This window comes from Macaca mulatta, chromosome 4, assembly GCF_049350105.2.
Source record: "Macaca mulatta isolate MMU2019108-1 chromosome 4, T2T-MMU8v2.0, whole genome shotgun sequence".
NCBI classification, from domain to species: Eukaryota; Metazoa; Chordata; class Mammalia; order Primates; family Cercopithecidae; genus Macaca; species Macaca mulatta.
Window position 1 is genome coordinate 152,215,903 of NC_133409.1, and position 24,874 is coordinate 152,240,776.

The window sequence follows — 24,874 nt, forward strand, 5'->3', positions numbered from 1 at the left end:
ATATAGTGAGACCTCATCCGTACAAAAAGTATAAAAATTACCTGGGCATGGTGGTGCACACCTGTAGTCCTAGCTACTCAAGAGGATGAGGCTAGAGGATTGCTTGAGCGTGGGAGATCAAGGCTGCAATGAGCTAGGATTGTGCTACTGCACTGCAGCCTAGGCAACAGAGTGCGATCTTGTCTCAAAAACAAAAAAAAAAGAGAGAGAGAGAGAAATCAGTAGATGATAGGATGCAGAGATAGATAAGTAGATAGATAGATAGATAGATAGATAGATAGATAGATAGATAGAATGAGGAATTGGCTCACATGATTATGGAGGCTGTAAAGTCCCACAGTCTGCCATCTGCAAACTGAGACCCAGGAAAGCCAGTGATATAATTCCAGTCTGTATCCACAATCTTGTGGACTAGAGGAACCAGGGGAGCTAATGGTACAAATCTCAGTCCAAAGAGAGAAGAAGACTGATATTCCAGTTCTAGCACACAAGCAGGAAGAAACAGTAGTGAATTTCTCTTTCCTCTTTTTGTTCTGTTCAGGCCTTCAGCAGATTAGATGATGCCCACCACAGTGGTGAGGACAATCTACTGAGTCCACAATGCTAATCTCACCCAGAAACACCCTCAGAGACACACCAAGAAATGTTATTTAATCTGGGCACCCATAGTGCAACACACTCAAATTGACACATAAAATTAACCATCTAATTATATCCTAAAAATCACATCATCTAATCCATTTACATTTTTGCAGCATATAAAAAATCCATGAGATCAATTCAGGAAGCCATAAAAAGGTGATCAAAAAGAAGATGGAGTCAAGGAAGATGTCAAGCAGGAAAGAGCAGAAAGTCCTTCATGATTTAAATTCTGCACCACCACTAACGCCCCACTCATTGCCCCTTGATGAAATGACAGCAGAGATCCAATGTTGAGAGCACAGAGCACAATGAGCAGTGAGATAATAAAAGACCATTCCCACCTCCCTTACTGCATTCTGCAGCCTCATTTTTCACACTTGTTTTTTATTTTTATTTATTTTTTTTTTTTAAAGACAGAGTCTCACTTTGTAGCCCAGGCTGGAATGCAGTGGTACGATCTTGACTCACCGCAACCTCCACCTCCCAGCCTCCAGGAAGCTGGGATTACAGGCATGCACCACCACACCTGGCTAATTTTTGTATTTTTAGTAGAGATGGGGTTTTGTCATGTTTGTCAGGCTGGTCTCGAACTCCTGACCTCAGGTGATCCATCTGCCTTGGCCTCCCAAAGTGCTGGGATCACAGGTGTGAGCCACTGCGCCCAACCACTTCCGTCTTTTAAAAAAAAGTTTTTATATAAATAAAACATACATACAGAAAAGTGCATTACTTTTAAATGTACAGCTCAAAGAACTTTCACCAACAGCATATGTATGCAACCAGTGCCTAGATTAAGGAACAGAGCATTCCCAGGATGCCAGGGGCCCCCTCCTGTGCCTTCTAGTTACTACCCTCCCCAAAGGACAACCTCTCTCCTGACTACTACCATTTTGCCTGGACTTGAGTTTTATATAAATAGAATCATACAATGTGCTCTTTTGCAGCTGGCTTCTTTCACTCGACTTTATGTCTACACATTTGCCTGTGTTATCACATGCAGTTATAGGAACATTCCTTTTCAGTGCTGAGAAGTATTCCACTGCATGCAGATGCCATAGTTTTCCTCCGCTTTCTCCTGCTGAAGGCTGTTTGGGTCATTCCCACTTTAGGCAGTGTGGGCTCCAGTGCTTCTCTGTTGGGAGCAGCTCTGCTCCTCCTGTCCCTCAATGAGTGCCACTCACTGAGGACACTATGGAGAGTGTGACTGGGCACCACACAGTGCCCCCCACTCAGGGGCTCCAGGTCCCCTTTGGCTCAAAGACGAAGCAAGACAGAGCTTTCTGTCTGACTCCACAAACCTTTCTGCCATTTCTGCCACCTCCCCAGGACTCAGCCCAGGGACCTCTTTCTCTAATACCCACAAATATGCGCATCGTTATTATGACCCATCTGCCCCACCAGCCCAAGGGAACCCCTTTCTGTTAGAAGGTGAGGGATGGTTGCTCTTAGTCTCCATTTCTGCTAAATACCTGGCCTATGTCATAAATCCTTTCAGTTCCCACGAGGTCTCATGTTTGAAATTTAGGAGGCAGAAGATGCTGCCTGGCTCTGCTTTCTGCTGACCGCCAACCCTCCTACCCCAACTGCTAGAAGGGCTGTGGAGTGGGAGGGGAGGAGGGAGAGATACAGATGAAATAAATCAGAAGGTTTTTTTTTTTCTAGAGATGAGGTCTCACTCTGTCGCCCAGGTTGGAGTACAGTGGCAAAATCATAGCTCACTGCAGCCTGGAACTCCTGGGCTCAAGTGATCCTCCTGCCTCAGCCTCCCAAGTACCTACGATTACATGTGTGAGCCACCGCACCTGGCCAGAGAATATTTCCAAATGTTTTCCCTTCACAGTTACAATGGAAAGGATTTGGACCAACCCACTTCTGCCATCTTTCTTGGGCAATGGACACTGATGGTTACGGATGCCCTTAACTTGTTCCCAGTGGGGGCTTCTCATACTCTTAACAAACACACAGACAGGCATCCAGCTCCGCAGTGTCTCAGTCTGTGTCATTGGTTTGTCTGGGGCTCCAAATGTCCCGCTTCTTCTGGGCATCCATTATCTTTTTGCAATAGAGTGCAAAGCCCCCTCAGCTCAGTGGTCTTCCCTCAGAGCCTGGAAGCCCCTTCATTAGGGTGGCTGGATACTTTCTTGAGATATTAACATGTGGTTTTTGTTCTTCCTGTTTTGTCACTGTTCCTACCCCATTCCAGGAAGCGTTTGCACATCCTGGCCCCAGAGCATTTTGCGTAGCCTCACCAAGAGAAGAAGTTGGAAAGAGAAAAGGAGAAAAGAAAAAAAGGAGAGAAGAAGTTGGCAGAGGAGATCTCCCCAGCACCTGGGTTCTTTGCCAGGGGAGAGAGGTGAGCACACTGGAGTGAAGGAGGCAAAAGCTGCCCAAGGGAGTAGCAGGGGAGATTCCCAGATGCTGCGGAAGGGATGTGGTTTGGGGGTCCTTGGAGTAGTGAGAAGCAGCCCTGCTCCCACACAGAACCCCACACACACAGCAGTTGGGATGGGGGGAGGTCAAGGATTCCAAAGGAAAGTAGCTAAGAACCTTGGCCTTGCTAACCACAAAGAAAGACTCCCATTCATATCAGCTGTGTCTGAAGGTCAGCGGGCCAGACTCTGAATGTTCTAGGCTGGGCCAGACCCCTGGGATAGTCACTGGACCCCATAGGAGAAGAGATAGGGGAGTCCCTAATAAAACTTCAATTACATTTCCTGCCTGCTTGGTCAGTGGATACTAAATACAGATGACTTAGAAAAAGAAAGAATTGTGAGATGCTGTGGAGTCAACTGAATGCCATCATTAGCATCCTCCTCTTCAGAGTCCTGTATCCCGGCGACGGAGCTCAAGGTTCAGTCTAAAGCTTCCCTACCCCCGGCGAGGAGGTCTTTATAGTGGAGGTGAAAGTTTACACACCACATTCTGAGAATTTTTTTTAAAGTAGCCTCTATTTTGTATGATTTCTCATCCTGTTAGAGTAAGTAGCTAGTCAGGGATGAGCAGGGCAAGAGCAGGCACCCCCGACACCCACAGGAATGTCAGGCAAACATCAGGTGAGGGTCAGGCGGTTGTTAATGGTCTCTCTAAAATAATTGGTCACAGCTGGCACCAGAGACAGGCAGTCTTCCAATAGAAAACACCTGAAACTAGTGATCAGCAGTTTCCCGATAAGATCCCAATAAGTGACCAAAGAGGCAAGAATTGAGGTTACTGCAGACCCCTACGGATTTGCTGCCGCTAACAATCCCTACTACTGCTGGGGAGGAGGTTCTAATAGTGTCTATTAATTAAAGATATCTCAGTCTCTTTTCTATCCTCCCTCCCCAGATACTGCTCAGTCCACCTCATGAGATTGTCCGGGGGCTTTCGAGACCCAGGCAATGGGAAGAGAAGGCCGTGGAGGTGGACTGAGAATGCTGGGTGACTAGATTAACTATGCTGCCCTCCACAAGGCACCTCCAGTATGATGCACAGCTGTGGCTATCAGCAAATTCCCCTTTCTCCTCTTGCAGATGCCCTGGAGAACATGGATAGGGCTGCAGGTGGTTAATGGTTCGAAGACTACTCAGTGAAGACACTGCCTGGGGGAGCAGAGTGTGGCCACATCTAAGGAAAGAGGGTACAGGTGAGCAGGAGAGGAAGTGAAGGAGAAGGGAGCAGGTGAGGGTTGCAGAGGGGCTGAGGAGGGTCAGGCAGAGCCAGGGTACCAATCCAGCTCCTTGGAAGGTAGCTCAGTTGACTCCTTACCATGTGGCGTTTGTATAAGGTGGACAGCAGAGGCCTGGGGCCAGAGAGAGGCTGGACCAGACCTCCACTGTAAAGATCTCCTTGCCAAGGTCCGGGTAGGATGTCCTTAAGTCTGAATCTTGATCCCCATCGCTGGGATACAGGACTCTGGAAGAGGAAGATGCTAAATGACTGCATTTGGGGAGGGAAAGACACACTCACTTGTCCCCAGCCCCGAGTTGCCCTGTGTTGCTGCCACAGTACGTAACTACAGTCATAAACTATATTTGAAACATGATGGAACCTGAACCATGGCAGTAGCTTCAGTTGACTACATTAACTGGGAAAGTTGATTCATGATTCTATACTGTAATCATATAAAAATTAAATCAGACGTGCGCGCTCACATGCACACAAATATTCTGGAAAGCTGAGATCCACAGCTCCAAGATGGGGAAAGGGCTCCCCCTGGTGGGATTGCCAGAGGTTCCCCCATGGAACCGCAAGCCCCAGACCAAGCCAAAGCCCAAGCAAAACAATTTGCTATGTCATGCAGGATTGGAAGACTTTCGTTTGCTTCAGGGCCAATTTATGACTCCTGGCATTCTCTGTCCTGAAATGACACCCAGTTCCAGGAAGAACTGGATTCTAGGACCAACTTGAGGCGCCCCAGGAGACAGTCTGGGCATGCCGGTCAGCCGATGTGTGCGGGGGAAGACTGTCCACATTTGCTCCTCAGTCCCACTTGGCCCAATCACAGGCCACCACCCACAGCAAAGGGGAGCCAGGGCCCCTGGGCAAGGGTAGATGCTGCCTCTCATGCCCCTGAATTAGCCAAGACGCACTCCAGCAGGAAACCTTGTTCTGCTTATATTGCAAAGGAGGCACCACTTCCTATGTAGTCCCTGCCCAGAGCACCTTGCCTGTGCGGCTGAGAAATGTCAAATGCAGCAGGAGAGGGAGATCAGCCACAGCCAAGAGTGCGCCCTGCCACCGTCTGTTGACCCAGGTCAGAATGGTGTGGAACACTGGACAGTTTACTCACTGGGTTCTAAAAACACAGCAACACAATGCTCTGGGTGCCTCCTGGCTGTGATGTGCACCATTGTTTTCTGGGGAGATCCCATCATATATGAAACTTCAGATGTTCATCCAGGGATCATGTCAAGCTTCCATTGTTTGCTCTCATATGCTCCCTGGAGCTGGATTCCACCCTGGCTCAAGACCTTTGATGAAGTGCTGGCATGGAGCAGAAACTCCCTTAAGCAGCAACCCCTTTTCCCCCTTGCCACCCACCCCCACCAGCACCCCATCCTAGGGATGCCACCCCAGGGCTCCTCTCATGCGTCCCCAGGTTGGGGGAGGGGCAGCACTACTTCCTCAATTCTCAACTTCAGGTTACTGCTACAGAGCCTCACACCTGATCCAGCCTTGAGAAAGCGATTAGAATATGACTGGAAAACATTGTTAGTGATCCCCAAATGTGTAGTATAAAGATACAGTAAATGCTTCTACAAAAATAGACACGAGTGAAACAGGCTAGTCCAGGGGCTTTCAATACAGAGCGATGATAGATATAATATTAGAGAAAATTAAAAAGCAGTGCTCCACAAAGGGAGAATATCCCCAAAGATATCCCCAGAAACTGAATATAAATGCAAAAGATGAACAGGGCTACAGCTGTGGCCTGATGGGTTCTGACTTTGGGTACAGTCAAGGGCAGCTGGGAGGTCAAGTCCTGTTGAGTACTGAGTGATGAGATAGAATTAAATTGCCCACTGAGGTAGGGAACCAGTGTCATGGTCACTGTGAAAATATTAGGGACTGGGATTCCCCTCTTGCCCACACTTCCACCCTCTTTAAGAAGACTGAAATAGCTTGCTACTAACTTCGCCTGGGACTGTGGCCTAGGGAGGCCCAAGGTTAACAAACGGCACCACACCTGGGCTTCACTGAGCCTCCCACAGCCATGGGGCTGGATGTGAGTCATCCCCAGGGTTATTCCAGGGCGGGAGCCCCGACTGCCATATAAGACCTAGTCCTAAACACCCGCCCTTGGGAAGGGCAACTGCACAGCCACTAGGCAGGGAGGAGTGAGGAACAAGAGAAGGGAGAGAGAAAAAACCTGGAAATGAACCTGGAAGCTGAAATCCCAAAACACAGAAAAACTAACACTGAGAAAGGCAGCCAGCAACATCAATACTAGAGAGAGATGCATGCCAGGTGAAGTGAAAAGAATATAATCATTGGAAAGAGACTTCAGTATCCTCAAAGAGGCAGTTAAACATATAATGTTCACTTAGAAATCAAGCCACTGTGAGGTTAAAACCAGGCAGAAACATGCTGTCATGTAACAATGGAACAGAAAAATATTAGGTAATAAATGGTTTGGGAGAAATAATTATTAATATTTGGGAAAATACATATAGTAGATGTAAATCCTCACTTCATCTAACATACCCTGAGCAAATCTAAATATTTTTCAATCTCTGAGAAGGGTAGGATGTTCTAAATTAGCTGAGAGAAGCCAGGTGTGTTGGTGGTGTAATCCCAGCTACTTGAGAGGCTGAGGCAGGAAGATCGCTTGTGCCCAGAAATTCGAGACCTGCCTGGGAAACACAGTGAGACTCCCAATCTCTTAAAGAAAAATAAAACTAGATTTTAAGATAAATATCATACGAGAAATATGAATGTAATAAGTAAAATGCGGGAAAAAAGTAAAAAAACAAATTAACTGAAACAATAGGCCAACAAAAGAAAGGAATATATGCAAATATTTAACTACAAAAAGTTAAAAAAAATTTTTTTTTTCTTTTCAGACAAAGTCTCACTCTGTCACCCAGGCTGGTGTGCAATGGCATGATCTTGGCTCACTGCAGCCTCCACCTCCCAGATTCAAGCAATTCTCCTGTCTCAGCCCCTCGAGTACCTGAGTACCTGAAACTACAGGCACAGGCCACCATGTCCAGCTAATTTTTTGTGTTTTTAGTAGAGACAGGGTTTCACCATGTTGGCCAAGCTGGTCTTGAACTCCTGACCTCAAGTGATCCACCCTCCTCCGCCTCCGAAAGTGCTGGGATTACAGGTGTGAGTCACCACGCCTGGCTAATCTTTATATTTAATAGAAAAAATGGAACACAAATAAATAAGGAAAATGTTGGCAACAGGCTCTGAATCCAGCCTTTCTGGGTATGACTTTGGGCAAGTTACTTGACCTCTCCATGCTTCTATTTCCTCCATCGTAGGAGACTAATTATTGTACCGTAGGGCAGGATTAACTGAATTATTCCATTTAAAGCTCTTAGAACAGTAACTAGCACCTAGAAAGTACCCCACAGCTGTTTGTATTTTATATTGTACTGTTTGAGAAATTCAGACACAGACAATTTATAACAGAAACACCATAACTAATTAACAATTATCAACGAACAATTCAACTTCATTAATTATGAAAACAAATCTAAAATTATTTTTGCCTTTCTAGTTGATAAAGACTGTTAAAATAACAATAGAGTAGGCCGGGCGCGGTGGCTCACGCCTGTAATCCCAGCACTTTGGGAGGCCGAGGCGGGTGGATCACAAGGTCAGGAGATCGAGACCACGGTGAAAACCCGTCTCTACTAAAAAATATACAAAAAAGTCTCTACTAAAAAAAATACAAAAAATTAGCCGGGCGTGGTGGCGGGTGCCTATAGTCCCAGCTACTCAGGAGACTGAGGCAGGAGAATGGCTGGAACCTGGGAGGCGGAGCTTGCAGTGAGCCGAGATTGCGCCACTGCACTCCAGCCTGGGCGACAGAGGGAGACTCCGCCTCAAAAAATAAAAAATAAAAAAATAAAAAATAAAAAAAATAACAATAGAGTATTCCTGCCCTAACCCTGGGGTCCTGCTCCTAAAAGCCTCCTTGGATGAAAACATTGTGATTAAGAAACTCAGGACTTTATGAAAAATTAGGGATAGGGGAGACTAAAATATTTAGAAAACCCATGTTTTTAAAAACTTTTGGTTTTTTATGTTTTAAAACTATTCCCTGCCAGGCACGGTGGCTCACACCTGTAATCCCAGCACTCTGGGAGGCCGAGGCAGGCAGATCACTTGATATCAGGAGTTCAAGACCAGCCTGGCCAACATGGCAAAACCCCGTCTCTACTAAAAATACAAAAATTAGCCAGGCATGGTGTCAGGTGCCTGTAATCCCAGCTACTTGGGAGGCTGAGGCAGGAGAATCGCTTGAACCTAGGAGGCAAAGGTTGCAGTGAGGCGAGATGGCACCATTGCACTCCAGCCTGGGTGACAAAGCGAGACTCCATCTCAAAAAAAAAAAAAAAAAAAAAAAGCTATTCCCTATTTTTACTAAAATACACTCATAAAGAGACTATCAGTTTTATAAAACTTAGATTGGTAACTGCTTACTGAACAATTACTTCCATTAATCTTTCCTTACTAGAGCGTAGCCTTCTAAAATCTCTCCCCTGCGGTTTCAGTGAGAGGCCTGCAAATCAGTTAAGTGGGTCTATGAGGAAGAACTGTGGTATTTGTTTGCATAGGGTTCCTCACCCAAACACTGCGAGCCTTTTCAGTTATCAGCGGTTGTATGTAATGTGCAATTATAAAACAGAGAAAGAGAAAGTGGTCCAAGCAGAACGTGCTATGGAAGGTTGCACCAGGAAGAGATGGTGTCACTGTCTGAAATGAGCCAGTGGTCCCAGCCCAGGGATTCTGGTTCACTGGATCTGGGGATGGGCCAGGCACATGCCACTTGGAAGGCTCTGCGGGTAGTTCTAATGTGCACCCTGTCATGAATCTGCGGAAGAGGGTCGGATCAGGGAAGGGAGACTTGACTTCTACTCTTGCTCTTCCAGCAACATGCAGCTTTACCATAAATGAAGGTTTCAATTTCCTGGGTTTGAATTTCCTCCTTTCACTGTAAAATGGAAGAGTTGGACTAAAGTGAATCCTCGTTATATGACAAGGCAGCACAATATGAGAGAAAGCACACAGGCCTTAGGTTCAGGCCACTGGAGCTGGTGTTCTCTCCAGAGTCATTCTTCCTCTCCTTCACCTTATATCCACCCTTCCCACCCTGAAATTCATCTCCCATCTGTCCCCGCTCAGTCCCTTAACCACTGTCTTCTTCTTTTTTTTTTTTTTTTTTTTTTTTTTGAGACAGAGTCTTGCACTGTTACCCAGCCTGGAGTGTAATGGTGCCATCTCGGTTCACGGCAACCTCCGCCTCCCGGGTTCAAGTGATTCTCCTGCCTCAGCCTCACAAGTAGCTGGGATTACAGGCACCCACCACCACACCCAGCTAATTTGTCCTTTTTTTTTTTTTTTTAATCAAGCAATCCCCTGAAACTCAATAGGCTCAGAGAGACTCCCGCCACTAATTCAGACGTTCATCACCTCTCACTGGAGCAATTTCCATAGCTTCCCAACTATTTTTCCTGACACCAGTTTTTTCTTCTTTCTTTCTTTTTTGAGACGGGATCTTGTTCTGTTGCCCAGGCTGGTATGCAATGGCATGATTATGGATCACTGCAGCTTCCATCTCCTGGGCTTCAGCGATCCTCCCACCTCAGCCTCCTGAGTATCTGGGACTACAGGCATGCGCCACCACGTCCGGCTAATTGTTTAAAACTTTTGTAGAGATGAGGTCTCACTATGTTGCCTAGGCTGGTCTAGAACTCCTGACTCAAGCAATTCTCCCATGTTGGCCTCCCAAAGTGCTGGGATAACAGATGTGAGCCACCACACCCAACCCCTGATACCAGTTTGGATCCTCTCTAATCCACCCTCTGCACCGCCTTCTGGTATGCATCTTCCACTGCTGCTGAAACCTCTGGCTGATCACAGGAGGGTGCATTTGCTCCACCTCATATGCCAGTCATTTTATTAGATCATCAAAATCCTGGCAGTCACCAATGAGCAATTTACATTTTTGCAATGCGGTTCCCATTATTCTACTGTCTCTTTCTTTCTGTAGTAAACCTTCAATGTTTCTTTGTATAAGAAATGGGCTGGGATGGTTGGGCAGGGTGGCTCACGCCACTGCATTCCAGCCTAGGCAACAGAGCAAGACTCCATCTCCAAAAAAAAAGGAGAAGGAGGAGGAGGAAGAGAAGAAGAAGAAGAAGAAGAAGAAGAAGAAGAAGAAGAAGAAGAAGAAGAAGAAGAAGAAGAAGAAGGAGGAGGAGGAGGAGGAGGAGGAGGAGGAGGAGGAGGAGGAGGAGGAGGAGGAGGAGGAGGAGGAGGAGGAGGGAGGGGAGGAGGAGGAGGGAGGAGGGAGGAGGAGGAGAAGAAAAAAATGGGCTGGGATGTTATCAAGAAGCTTTGCCATTTTGGTTTCTTTTTTTTTCTTTTTTTTTTCTTTTTTTTTTGAGAGGGAGTCTTGCTCTGTCACTTGGGCTGGAGTGCAATGGTGCCATCTCAACTCACTGCAACCTCTGCCTCCCAAGTTGAAGTGATTCTCCTGCCTCGGCCTCCCAAGTAACTGGGATTACAGGCACCCGCCACCATGCCCAGCTAATTTTTGTATTTTTAGTAGAGACGGGGTTTCACCATGTTGATCAGGTTGGTCTTGAACTCCTGATCTCATGAACCGCCTGCCTTGGCTTCCCAAAGTGCTGGGATTACAGGTGTGAACCACTGCACCTGGCCCATTTTGGTTTATTCTTTGCAGTCAATAAACTTTTAAAGGACTTGTGTTTTCACCAGGAGCTGCATTCCACTTCACACAACTGGGCGCTGAGTATTCCCTGGGGCTACAATCAAAGAGACTCTTGTGGCATTCCCATCTTGCCCCTGTGGCACTAAAAACCAAAATTAGAAAGCTCTTTGAAAGTTGGAACTCTGCCTTATTTACTGTTTCTCCCCAGCCCCTATATGGTGCCTGGAATGCTTGTTGAATAAACAAATCTATCCACCTAGAACAAATATTAGAAATAGACCTTTAGAATGTCCCAGGGTCAAAACTATGTGGAAGCACAAAACAAGCACTGAATGTTTTTACTTTCTCAGTTCCCTTCTTGTCATAACCCAAACCCCACAAGTTCCAAATCATATTCAAATGTAACCGAAAGGGACAAGCTAATCCTTAGGGGTTTATGCCACTCACCCTCCGATTCCACAGGACAGTCAGCACTTCTCCTGACAAAATGTGATGCATATTTTCACCCAACAATGCTAATATTAGCAACAATCCCTCATCACCCTCTTCATCCACTCCGAGATTCGACGGCTCAGCAGTAAGGAGTTTACCTCAAAGGAAGGTGTGTGCTAGAAGCAGGTAGAGACACGCTCATTTCTAATTCTTCGAACAGACAATTCTGAATGCCAGTTGACGGTTTCGACGCGGTTTTCTGACCATCAGGTACAGACAAATTCCTTTTTGAACCTTAAAATTCCAAAGATGGGTCTCCCCTGCCTAAGTATAAAAAGTCCGCTAGGAGTAAGAATTAGAAATGAGCTTTCTCAGGGGCATTTTCACCATTAATTATCTAGAGTTTTTGTTTGTTTGTTTGTTTTTTCAGAGTAGTAGCCATCCTCTTTGTTTATCTTAATGAGCCCAGTTATGCCATCTGGTGGCCAAAATAAATTGAAAATATGCAACTATACTGTCAGAAAGTGCAAATGTGTCCTTTTTAGAGTTATTCCCTTTCGCCCCTTACTTTTCTCCCCATTTTCCATGAGCATCTATCACTCACTACATAAGGAGTGCCAGGGCATTGATCTTGATGGTGCCTGGTTCCCTACATGGAAAGGTAAGGAAGTTTGATCTTGGTATAAGTGAAACTGGTTGAGATCAAAGGAAAAAGAAGGACAAGTTAGGGACAGGACCCTTGCCCATGTCCAAAGGAACAGGATAATGTTTCCAGATGACAGAGCAAGAGCGGAAGCCAGTGCCCCTGGCTTCTCAGTAAGCAGCATGGCATTTGACTAGGAAACAGCAGAACAGCCATTGCTAAGTGGGAGTCACCATAACACCTGAAAAAATAATAATAATAACAGCAAGAGTAGCTGCTCCAAATGTGTTCAAACCTCCTGTTCTGAATGGATTACATTCCCAAGTACCAAAATAAAAATTAACTGAGAGTATCTCCAAGTCACTATCGACGATCTCTGAGGAATCACAAAGAGGCTGAAAGGTATTAGAAGTTGGAGATTGTGTGGCTCTGACTCCCAAAGATGGAAAAAAGATGAATGTTGAAAATTACAGGTCAGGCCAGGTGTGGGGGCTTGCGCCTATAATCCTAGCACTTTGGTAGGCTGAAGCAGGTGGATCACTTGAGTTCAGGAGTTGAAGACGAGCCTGGGCAAAACCCCATCTCTACAAAAAATACAAAAATTAGCCCGGCACAGTGGCTCACGCCTGTAATTCCAACATTTGGGGAGGCCACAGTGGGCAGATCACCTGAGGTCGGCAGTTCGAGACCAGCCTGACCAACATGGAGAAACCCTGTCTCTACTAAAAATACAAAATTAGCCGGGCATGGTGGCGCATGCCTGTAATCCCAGCTACTCGGGAGGCTGAGACGGGAGAATCACTTGAGCCTGGGAGGCAGAGGTTGCAGTGAGCCGAGATCGTGCCATTGCACTCCAGCCTGGGCAAGAAGAGCAAAACTCTGTCTCAAAAACAAAGAAAAAAAATAGCCAGGTGTGGTGGTGCACACCTGTAGTCCCAGCTACTTGGGGGACTGAGGCAGGAGGATCACTTGAGCCCAGGAAGTCAAGGCTTGCAGTGAGCCAAGATCACGTCACTGTACTCCAGCCTGGGTGACAAAGCAAGACTGTCTCAAAACTAAAAAAGAAAACTACAGATAAGTGGCCTTGGCAACGACTTTAGGCAAAAACCCTCAAATGAGATACAGAAAGATGTTTTGTAAAGTGTGTTGTGAGCCCCGAGAAGAGCTGAGTATAGGCACCAAGGGCCCCTGGGGGCTCCGCAAGGTCAGGTCTGGCAGGCTGTCCTCACTCTGTGCTCTCATATCGGGGTTGCTAGACAGATGGAGCCAGGGAGTGTGACAGGCCGGGGTCTGCCTTTGATTAAGGCATTTCCTGGCATTCCAAAGGACATACTTCTGGAATAAATGAAGAAATATGGAATAAGTAATGGTACAGTTAGGATAAACTGGAACTGATTAAATTATAGTGTCTTAAGGTGCTAGAGGGTTCTCACTTCAATCCTGCTCTGGCCAATACTTCTTCTTTTTTTTTTTTTTGAAATGGAGTTTCGCTCTTGTTGCCCAGGCTGAAGTGCAATGGCATGATCTCAGCTCACTGCAACCTCCACCTCCCAGGTTCAAGTGATTCTCCTGCCTCAGCCTCCTGAGTAGCTGGGATTACAGGCATGCACCACTATGCCCGGCTAATTTTGTATTTTTAGTAGAGACAGGATTTCTCCATGTTGGTCAGGCTGGTTTCAAACTCCCGACCTCAGGTGATCTGCCCACCTTGGCCTCCCAAAGTGCTGGGACTACAGGTGTGAGCCACCGAGCCTGGCTTGTCTAATACTTTTATCATGTCTTGCACATTATATAGAGGCCACATTTAGCACGTATATGAATGACATAGTTTGAAGAAATAGCAAACCCACTGAATTCCAGAATCGGTGCACAAAATCCATCTTGACAGTCCACACAGAATTTTTTTTTTTTTTTTTTTTTGAGACAAAGTCTCACTCTGTCACCCAGGCTGGAATGCAGTGGCAAAATCATAGCTCACTGCAGCCTTGAACCCCTAAGCTCAAGGGATCCTTTCGCCTCAGCCTCCCAATAGCTAGGACTATAGGCATGTCACCACACCCCACTAATTTTTTAAGTGTTTAAAAAAACACTTCCTTCCCGTCCCCCGACTCCTGCTCTCAATCAAACTCTTCAAAAGACGTGTTCCCATGACTCTGTTGGAAATCATGTTCTCTGGAAACAGATACCGAGATAAAGTTGGGATGCAAGACGTTAATTAGGAATTAACACCTATGAATAAGGGCGCGGAAGCAGGAGTGGGCAGAGGGAGAAGTTAAACTGAGCTGCAGGCCCAACCACACCTCTCATAACTCTGCAGAGAGCTTGGGGCAGTATTGTCTATCAAAGCAAAAAAAGTTGAACTGAAAGAGCCAGGCATTTATATCCAGCCCTGCTCAGTCACCACATGCTGCTGCCAGGAGAAAGGGTGTGACCAGGAAGAGGAGCCTGGCAGCTCTTTGCCGCCCAGGAACCCTGAAGGAGCTGATGGCTTGAGGCTGTCTGCTGACTGCTCTCCCATAGCTGGGCAACAAGTCCTTCCTTGGGAGAGATCCGAGCAGCACGTCTCCATCTCCACGACGCTCTCCTTACTTCCATTCCCCTCTGCCACCACTGCAATCCACCTTCCATCTTCGTTTATGCTCCACTCATCCCATCCCTTTGCTCCAAGCCAAATCCAGTGGGCCCTTATTGGTTCTTACCTTACAGCTGACCTCTCTCTCATTTATTGAAGTTATCAATTTCTACAGTAACTTCTCCTCTCTGTCCTTGACCTCTCTACCCACACCTTCGTGGCCTGTTCAGGGGTCCTGTCCTCCATGCACTGCCCAAGCACTGGGACTCCATTCTCAATCCATCCTCCCCTTCCTCCATATTCTCCCAGGCAATCCCACCCACTGTCAGGGTTTTCATTCCTGTTTATGTGGCAATGACTTTGAAATGTAGTCTCCAGCTATCCTCTCTGCTAGGCTTCCAATTCCCATATCTAATTGGCTGCTGGCTATCTCCATGCTAAGGGCTGTCAGAACTGTGACATTCCACTTCTCCTTTCCCACTGTGTTCCTACCCTGAAGAAGGCTAATTCTTCCAGTACCAGAAATCAGAGACCCTTTGGACCGGCTCTGTCAAGTTTCTTTTGTTGGCAGCCACCCCCGCTGGGTCCTGTTTGGGCATGGGTATGAAAGCACTCCGAACAGTATCAAGGACTCTGCATATGGAGATTTGCATCACTGACATATAAATAGCTGATGCTGGTGCTGAAACCAAAAGAATATTCGTCACTGATCACACCCACTACTTGCCCAACCAGGTGTGAACCTCTGACTCAGTGGGTCCACAGGAGTTACTCAGAACTTCCTAGGTATAGGCGATGAGAGACGGTATTCATTTACTTTACAGCTTGAAGAATCTGTAAAGAAAATCTGAAGCAAAGAGCTCTCTGGAGGCCAGGCAGGGTGGCTCACGCCTGTAATCCCAGCACTTTGAGAGGCCAAGGTGGGCGGATCATGAGGTCAGGAGATTGAGACCATCTTGGCTAACATGGTGAAACCCCGTCTCTAAGAAAAAAATAAATACAAAATAAATACAAAAAATTAGCCGTTAGTGGTGGCGGGCACCTGTAGTCCCAACTACTGGGGAGGCTGAGGCAGAAGAATGGCGTGAACCCAGGAGGCAGAGCTTGCAGTGAGCCGAGATCGCATCACTGCACTCCAGCCTGGGCGACAGAGTGAGACTCCATCTCAAAATAAAAGAGTTCTCTGGGCCGGGCACGGTGGCTCACGCCTATAATCCCAGCACTTTGGGAGTTGAGGTGTCAAGGCCTCAACTGAGGCGGGGGGATCACTGAGGTGGGGGGATCCCGAGGTCAGTAGCTGGAGACCAGCGTGGCCAACATGGTGAAACCCCATCTCTACTAAAAATACAAAAATTAGCTGGGTATGGTGGCATGCACCTGTAGTCCCAGCTACTCGGGTGGCTGAGGAAGGAGAATCGCTTGAACCCAGGAGGCAGAGGTTGCAGTGAGCCGAGATTGCACCACTGCACTCCAGCCTGGCGACAGAGCGAGACTACGTCTCAAAACAACAACAACAGAGGTATCTGAGCAGGCAGCTTTTAGTCACACCATTTATTTCCAGGCCTACACCTGTGTGAAAAAGGTTTAAATAGGAGGTATTTCTCAAGGAAAATTATCTCCAGTTTATTTAAATATACCATGCTTGGTGTATATATGTCCTCTCTTTCCAAATTGGAATTTCCAGTTAAATTCAAGGAATAATTATCAAGCAAATACAACATGCCAAGAGCAGGGCTAAGTACAGGACAGTTCCTGCCTCAGCTACTCGGGAGGCTGAGGCAGGAGAATGGCGTAAACCCGGGAGGAGGATCTTGCAGTGAGCCAAGATCCGGACACTGCACTCCAGCCTGGGCTACAGAGCAAGACTCCGTTTCAAAAAAAAAAAAAAAAAAAGAAATCTAAAGAATGGTGAAAAGATAAGTCTAATGGAAGCGCATTCCAGTTTGGCGATGAGCACAAAAGTCATAACAGCTAAGTGCCATGGGTTCCAGAGAAGGGAAGTGTCTCCATCCAGGCTGGCTTCATAAGGGCTTCTGAGATAGGCCTAAAGGATAGATCAAATTTCAGGGAGTGAGCACAAGACAGGAATAAGCAAGAAATAATGATGACACACAAGGAATGGAGAGGAAAGAATGCCATCAGAGGAATATCTTCAGAGAATTGCATAATAAACAAAGAGTGATGGTAAGGAAATTTTCTTATAGCTAAGGCCAAATATTGAGACTACAGAAATATCCTGGGAGGTTAGAGAGAGGCAAGGTTATGGGGGTAAGATTGCTTTTTTATTTGGTTGGGGTTTTTTTTGTTTCGGTTTTTTTTTTTTTTTTTTTTTTTTTGGAGAAGGAGTCTCCCTCTGTCACCCAGGCTGGAGGGTAATGGTACAATCTCAGCTCACTGCAACCTCCGCCTCCCGGGTTCAAGCAATTCTCCTGCCTCAGCCTCCTGAGTAGCTTGGATTACAGGTGCCCACCACCTCACCTGGCTAACTTTTGTATTTTTAGTAGAGACAGGGTTTCACCCTGTTGGCCAATCTGGTCTCGAACTCCTGACCTCAGGTGATCCACTCACCTTGGCCTCCCAAAGTGTGGGAGGTGTGAGCCACGTATCCGCCCAGATTGTTAAAATAATATTATTACAAGAAGGAGGGTAGAAAAGGCCAAATCACTGCCCCATTAACTTTTCCTAGGCCCCAGCTCAGACCCCAACTCTTTTTAGACTCCCCTTTTCTACCATCATGGGTAGCACGGGTGTTGTGGCTCTGAGATCCCTCTTCTATCCAGCTCCCTGAAAAGGACAATGCCCACTAAAGGCTTGCTGGGAATTGATCTGTCACTTCCAGTTTGGTAGAATGTTTCTCTAAGGATCTCTTGAGCCCAGGAATTCAAGATCAGCCTGGGAAACATGGAAAAAACCTGTCTCTACAAGAAATGCAAAAATGAATAGGGTGTGGTTGTGTGCGCCTGTAGTCCCAGCCACTCAGGAGGCTAAGACAGGAGGATTGCTTGAGCCCAGGAAGTGAAGGCTGCAGTGAGCCATGATCACACCATTGTACTCCAGCCTGGGCAACAGAGCAAGACTCTGTCTCAAAAAAAAGTTTCCCTAATGTTACGCACATGGGTAACTCCCTCCCACCTATCCCAGTTGTAATTAAGTGAGAATACTCTAGTCCTTGTTCTTAAATGAAGGAAGTGACCATTTGTGAGGACAAGAATGTTCTGGGCCTGGTGACCTCCCAAAGTGAGCTTGGCAGCAAATCTTCCCATTTGCTTTGGGAAAGCCCTAAAAAAACCAGACTATGGGATGCTGATAGTGGTTATAATTGCTAACGAGGTTAGGGTTTTAACACATGACGCATGCTAAGTAGTCAAAATTCCCCATTTTACGGAAAGAGAAACTGAAGCTCAAAGATGCTATCTGCAATCCCCCTACGTGGAGACACAGGCTGAGTCTAGTTTCTCAAGGCCTTGGCAGGGCCTGAGGGAGTGGGTAACATTGGTATGGCTTGTATACATTTATGAATTTTGTATCTGCGAAGCAATATGGATAAATAGCCTGTAAGGAAGGAAAAGATGGAGACACTACTTACTGCAGCTCCAAACAAAACTAGATAGAGGCCAGACACAGTGGCTCATGCCTGTAATCCCAGCATTTTGGGAGGCCAAGGTGGGTGGACCACCTGAAGTCAGGAGTTCGAGATCAGCCTGGCCAACATGGTGAAACCCCATCTCTACTAAAAATACAAAAATTAGCTGGGCGTGGTGGCACACGCCTGTAATCCCAGCTACTCAGGAGGCTGAGGCAGAAGAATCACTTGAATCTGGGAGGCAGAGGTTGCAGTGAGCTAAGATCACGCCACACTGCATTCCAGCCTGGCAACAGAGCGAGATTCTGTCTAAAAAATAAAAATAAAAATAAAAAATAAGTAATAATAATAATAATAAAAGCCAGGTGCAGTGGCTCACCCCTGTAATTCCAACACTTTGGGAGGCCGAGGAGGGTGGATCACCTGAGATCAGGAGTTCAAGACCAGCCTAGCCAACATGGTGAAAACCCATCTCTACTGAAAATACAAAAAATTAGCTGGGCGTGGTGGCAGGGCCCCTGTAATCCCAGGTACTCAGGAGGCTGAGGCAGGAGAATTGCTTGAACCTGGAGGGGTAGAGGCTGCAGTGAGCTGAGGTCATGCCATTGCGCTCCAGCCTGGGCAATAAGAGTGAAACTCCGTCTCAATAAATAAATACATAAATAAATAAATAAATAAATAAATAAATAAATAAATAAAGATAGTGTTTGGTTCAATACAATGGCCTAACTTCATAGGTGTTTACTTTTCCCAGTTATCAAGAAGACTAGAGCAGGCAGTCCAGGGCTGATACAGCTGCTCCAATCGCCAGAGATGCAATCTCCTACTAGATGTCTTCACATCTACCTTTCTATGTCACATGTGCAAGATGGCTGCTCTGCCTTCAGACATCACATCTACATTCCAGGCAGAAAGGAGGAGGAAAGAGCAAAAGATGTGTTCCAACCAAATCCATCTTAAAAACAAACAAGGGGAGGGGTGGCAGGAGCAAATTCAAAAAAAGAAGAAGAAAAACAAACAAACAAAAACAGGAAAGCCCTTGTTTCCCTGAAAGCCCCACCAAGCCGACTTCTACTGATGACTCATTACCCAAACAGTCATGTGGCCAGCCCTGGATTCAAGGGAGTCTGGGGAGATGAGTGCTTCAAAGAGGCACATGGATGCCACAGACAAAATCAAGTTTCCATGGTTAAAGGAGAAGAGGATGATGGAGTTTGGGGAGGCAGCAGCCTATGTCTGCCACAGAAGATATCAAGATACGGAGCAACATGAGAAGATGGGGGAGGCTGCCAAGAAAGGCCACTGGGGACAGGTGAGGAGCAGGTGACGCTGGCGTTGCTCCATCCGAGGAGCCCGCACCCGCAGCGGCTTGCGCTCCTGTTCCTGTGGGTGTAGGCACGAGGCTGATGTTGAGAGAGTGGGTTGTTTCTGTTGGGGTTCAGAACACAATACTCCAAAGTATGGCACTGAGTACTTAACTAAAAGACATTGGAAGACCTCAGAAGCAGCCTCAGATCCAAGGTCCCTCTGACCCGCTCCTGCCCTCTTCTGTCTCTCTTGTCCCTCATTCTCCCCTGAAGTGAGTCATAGAAACCAGAATCCTCTTCCCCAAAGCAGGTCCTAGAAACTAGAACCCTTTTTCCCAACCCTTTTTCCCCGAAGCAAAAGCTATAAAAACTGGAATTATTACTCTAAACTCTCCCTGACTTTTTGTCCAGAGGATGGCCATAAAGAAATTCTCAGCTAGGTGTGGTGGCTTATATCTGTAATCCCAGCACTTTGAGAGAGCAAGGTGGGAGGATCACTTGAAGCCAGGAGTTTGAGATCGGCCTGGACAACATAGTAAGACTCCCATCTCTACAAAACTTTTTTTTTTTTAATTAAACTTAGCTAAGCGTGGTGGTACACTTGTAGTCTCAGCTACTTAGGAGGCTGAGGTGGGAGGGGCCCCGCTCTGGCTGTGACTGCTTTATCACAGGGAGTGCCTATCTGTGGGCTGCTTTCTACACATCAAAGTATTTTCAGAAAGAGCCAACATCAGCCTTGGAAAAAAGGAGGAAGGGCCATGGAGAGTCTCCCTCTATCTTCCCCTTATCTGTGATGTGAGAGTGCACATGCCCGTGTGCACATACACTGCCCGTCCCACACACACACCCACAGGCACATAGGGTCGAGAACCTGCTGGGCAGAGCTTAAGCCACTGAATGTTTCAGTAGGAATCATGATATCTAAAAATAGAATAGCTGATAGGTTAAGGGGGTTCTCACTACTCACAGTTCCTGGAATTATATGCAATTGCATCTTGGAAACTCAACAAATAAACAGTTAGTATGGAATTAAGGAATCAAAGTTTGGTGAAGTTCAAAGAAGCTGATGTTACTCACAAGAGTAAACAGAGAGGAGGCCGGGCATGGTGGCTTCACACCTGTAATCCCAGCACTTTGGGAGGCCAAAATGAGCAGATCACTTGAGGTCAAGAGTTCGAGACCAGCCTGGCCAACATGGTGAAACGCTCTTCTCTACTAAAAATACAAAAATTAGCTGGGCATGGTGGCAGGCATCTGCAATCCCAGCTACATGGGAGGCTGAGCCAGGAGAATCACTTGAACCCAGGAAATAGAGGTTGCAGTGAGCCGAGATCACACCACTGCACTCCAGCCTGGGCGACAGAGTGAGACTCCCTCTCAGAAAAAAAAAAAAGTAAATGCAGAGGAAAGCACAGGCCAGGGTAAAGAGCTCCATGTAGGGCCGGGCACAATGGCTCATGCCTGTAGTCCCAGCACTTTGGGAAGCCGAGGTGGGCAGATGGCGTGAACCCAGGAGATGGAGCTTGCAGTGAGCCGAGATCGCACCACTGCACTCCAACGTGGGAAACAGAGCGAGACTCCATCTCAAAAAAAATAAATAAATAAAAAGGAGCTCCGTGTATAATTCGTGTATAATGCTGAGGACATTTGGAGTGCAGCCAACAGCCCCCTTGCAAAGACCCAGTATTCACTGTCCCATTCCTTCTTCTAACAGAATCCCAATTTCATTTTGTTTAGCAAAGTTCTATGCTTTAAAAGTTTTTTTGCCTCAAACTGACATGCAGGTAGGAGTGGTGGTGTGGCATAGGGCTGGCCAATGAGATGTTAGCCTAAGTCACATAAAGGGGACTTTCAGAAAAGTTTTTTTCTAGGACTGACGCAATTGGCATGGGCCCCCTTTGCCTTTTACTCTCCACTTCTTCCAGCCTGAAACAAAACCCTGATGGTCTGAACTCCAGCCATCAACATGAGAGCACTTAATCATTTATTCAGCAAATACATGCCAGGCACTGTTTTCAATTCTGGGAACTTACCATAAAGAAAACAGATAAAAATCTCTGCCTTCAAGGAGCTTAGAGTCTAGTGAGAGGAAACAAATTATAAGCAAACAAGTATTTCAGAATATGGTAAGTGTTGAGGAAAATAAATTAAGAAATGAGATTCTTATTCTTATTATCTTTAGGGACACTCTTGCTCCATCTCCTTCTGTTGCCCACACTGGAGTACAGTGGTCTGATCATAGCTCACTGTAACCTCAAACACCTGGGCTCAAGTGATCCTCCTGCCTCAGCCTCCTGAGTAGCTGGGACTACAGGCATATACCGCTACATCTGGCTAATTAAAAAAAAAAAATTTCTGGAGAGATGGAGTCTTGCTACATTCCCCAGGCTGGTCTCAAGCTCCTGGCCTCAAGTGATCTTCCTATCCCAGCCTCACAAGGGGCTGGGATTATAGGTGTGAGCCATAACACCACCCAGAAATGAGATGCTTTTTATTTTTGTTTGTTTGTTTGAGACAGAGTTTTACTCTGTCACCCAGGCTGGAGTGCAGGGGCACATTCTCGGCTCACCTCAGCCTCTGCCTCCAGGTTCAACTGATTCTCATGCCTCGGCCTCCCAAGTAGCTGGGGTTACAGGATTATGCCACTGCACCCAGCTACTTATTTATTTATTTATTTATTTATTTATTTATTTATTTTTATTTCTGAGATGGAGTCTCGCTCTGTCGTCCAGGCTGGAATGCAGTGGTGCGATCTCGGCTCACCGCAAACTCTGTCTCCCGGGTTCACGCCATTCTTCTGCCTCAGCCTCCCTAGTAGCTGGGACTACAGGCGCCCGCCACCATGCCCAGCTAATTTTTTGTATTTTTAGTAGAGACGGGGTTTCACTGTGATCTCGATCACCTGACCTTGTGATCCGCTCGCCTAGGCCTCCAAAAGTGCTAGGATTACAGGCGTAAGCCACCGCACCCAGCCTATTTTTTTAATTTTTATTTTTAGTAGAGATAGGATTTCACTATGTTGGCCAGGCTGGTCTCAAACTCTTGACCTCAAGTGATCCGCCAGCCTCAGCTTCCCAAAGTGTAGGGATTACAGGCATAAGCCATTGCACCTGGCCCAGAAATGAGATTCTTGATGCTGGATCAAGTCAGGGTGGTGGCTCAGAAGGCTGGTTGGACCTGGGGGTTGTAAAGGTAGCCAGGGTTTGTTTTAATCAGGTGTGGTAAGGCATGCAGACACAGGAATCACTTTCATGGAGGAAGAAATTTACTCACAGTTCCCTAGAAACATGCATGAGGCATGGCATAGCCTGCAGGGGGTGCCCCATGGGGAAGCACCTGAGTCAGTCAGGAGGTAGCAGGAGTGAAAGGAAAATGTGGGCAAGAGCCTTAACTGTGGTTTCACAGGCAGGAGTGTGCAGGCAGGTAAGCAAGTTCAGGCTTGGCTAGTTTGAATAATTTCAGCAGCCTCTGTGGCGTAGGGGCTGTCCCCAGCTGTCTAGTACTGGTCCTGGGGTGACTAGGGGAACTGCAGCTAGGAGTGGCAGAGCCTGATGAAGGCGGTGGTTGGGAGGATGGGGTCTAGACTGGTTGATCTACATGTGACAGGCGAGTTCTTTGCTTCTAGGAATTACTTCAGCCTGGGAGGGGCAGTCACTCCAGGGTCAGCAAGACCCAGAGATGTGGAAGCATCAGAATACAGAAACTGGAAAACATGGTTAATTATACTAGGTTCTTGTCAATATTGCTATGCTATTAGGACCCCTGCTCTCACCTCTAGATTTATTCTAAATCCAGAAAAATTAAACTCTCAATTTTTATGCCACTGCTTTTCAGGTTTCTATTACCGGTTAGGTGAATGCCAGGCCTGTACTGACAATGATCCTAAAGAAGACTCCTCTTTCATACGGCCTAGTAACCGGTTCTGAGATCTTATCCATGTAAATAGGCTGTTAGTCAAACAAAACAAACAGCAAGACAAGTAACAGATCCTTCATAGAGTAACTACTCTCATCTACGTGCGTACACACACACACACACACACACACACACACACGAGTGCGAAAATAAAATGATTTTTAACAGACTTTTTCTGAAGATTGAAGATTTCGACACAGTTTGAAAAAATAGTTTCAAAAGTGGTCCTAAAGTTAGCCTTATGTCGATGCATTAAATATTAAGTTTTTCTTTTCTTTTCTTTTCTTTTTTTTTTTTTTTTTGAGACGGAGGCTCACTCTGTCGCCCAGGTTGGAGTGCAGTGATGCCATCTCGGCTCACTGCAACCCCCGTCTCCTGGGTTCAAGTGATTCTGCTGCCTCAGCCTCCCGAGTAGCTGGGATTACAGGCATGCACCACCATGCCTGGCCAATATCTTTGTATTTTTAGTAGAGACGGTGTTTCACCATGTTGGCCTCAAACTCCTGACCTCAAGTGATCCGCCCACCTGGGCCTCCCAGTTTTAGTTTCTACCCATATCTTTGCTGAAAAATGGGAAAACAAAGAGAGAACAAGAGCCGGGTCTTTCTTACCCCAAGCCTGCTACATAATTTGCATTTTCTGCTTTGCCCCTGCAGGTGGCTGAGTTTTCAACCTTTGCTATAGACAAAGGCTCAGGTCTCCCTTCCCCATTTCCCACTGTGCCTCACTTCTCTTTTACTCTCTCCATATATCCTCGTTTCTCTTTTTGTTCATATAAGGTTAATATTTAGCCTGGGCACAGTGGTTCACGCCTGTAATCCCGGCACTTTGGGAGGCTAAGGTGGGAGATCATGAGGTCAGGAGATGGAGACCATCCTGGCTAACACAGTGAAACTCCGTCTCTACTAAAAAAAATACAAAAAATTAGCCGGTGTGGTGGCGGGCGCCTGTGGTCCCAGCTACTCGGGAGGCTGTGGCAGGAGATTGCCTGAACCCAGGAGGCAGAGGTTGCAGTGAGCCGAGATCGTGCCACTGCACTCCAGCCTGGGCGACAGAGTGAGACTCTGTCTCAAAAAAAAAAAAAAAAAAAAAAAAACTGGATTTTTATGTGGAATCTCCAATTCTTAATTGTTGAGATTGAAGACTTTTTTAATTTTCTTTTCTTTTCTTCCTTTCCTTTCCTTTCCTTCTTTCTTTCTTTTGTTATTTTTTGAGACAGAGTCTTGCTCTGTGACCCAAGCTGGAGTGCAGTAGCACAGTCAAAGTTTTCTGCAGCCTTGGCCTCCTGGGCTCAAGCAATCCTCCCAGCTCGGCCTCCCCAGAAGCTGGGACTGCAGGTGTGTAGCATCATGCCTGGCTAACTTTTGTATTTTTTGTAAAGACAGGG

At 46.5% G+C, this 24,874-nt stretch overlaps 1 protein-coding gene and 1 long non-coding RNA gene across 2 annotated transcripts in view; one reads left to right on the plus strand and one right to left on the minus strand.

Annotated features, from left to right (window-relative positions):
- Positions 1-24,874, minus strand: part of DDR1 (discoidin domain receptor tyrosine kinase 1) — a 112,454-nt gene that overhangs the window by 59,813 nt on the left and 27,767 nt on the right. The window lies entirely within an intron of this gene.
- Positions 1-24,874, plus strand: part of LOC144340512 (uncharacterized) — a 46,416-nt gene that overhangs the window by 9,733 nt on the left and 11,809 nt on the right. Inside the window, exons 4-5 of the long non-coding RNA XR_013416696.1 lie at positions 2,846-2,995; positions 4,155-4,267. This is a non-coding gene — a long non-coding RNA (uncharacterized LOC144340512). The remainder of the gene's footprint in view (positions 1-2,845; positions 2,996-4,154; positions 4,268-24,874) is intronic.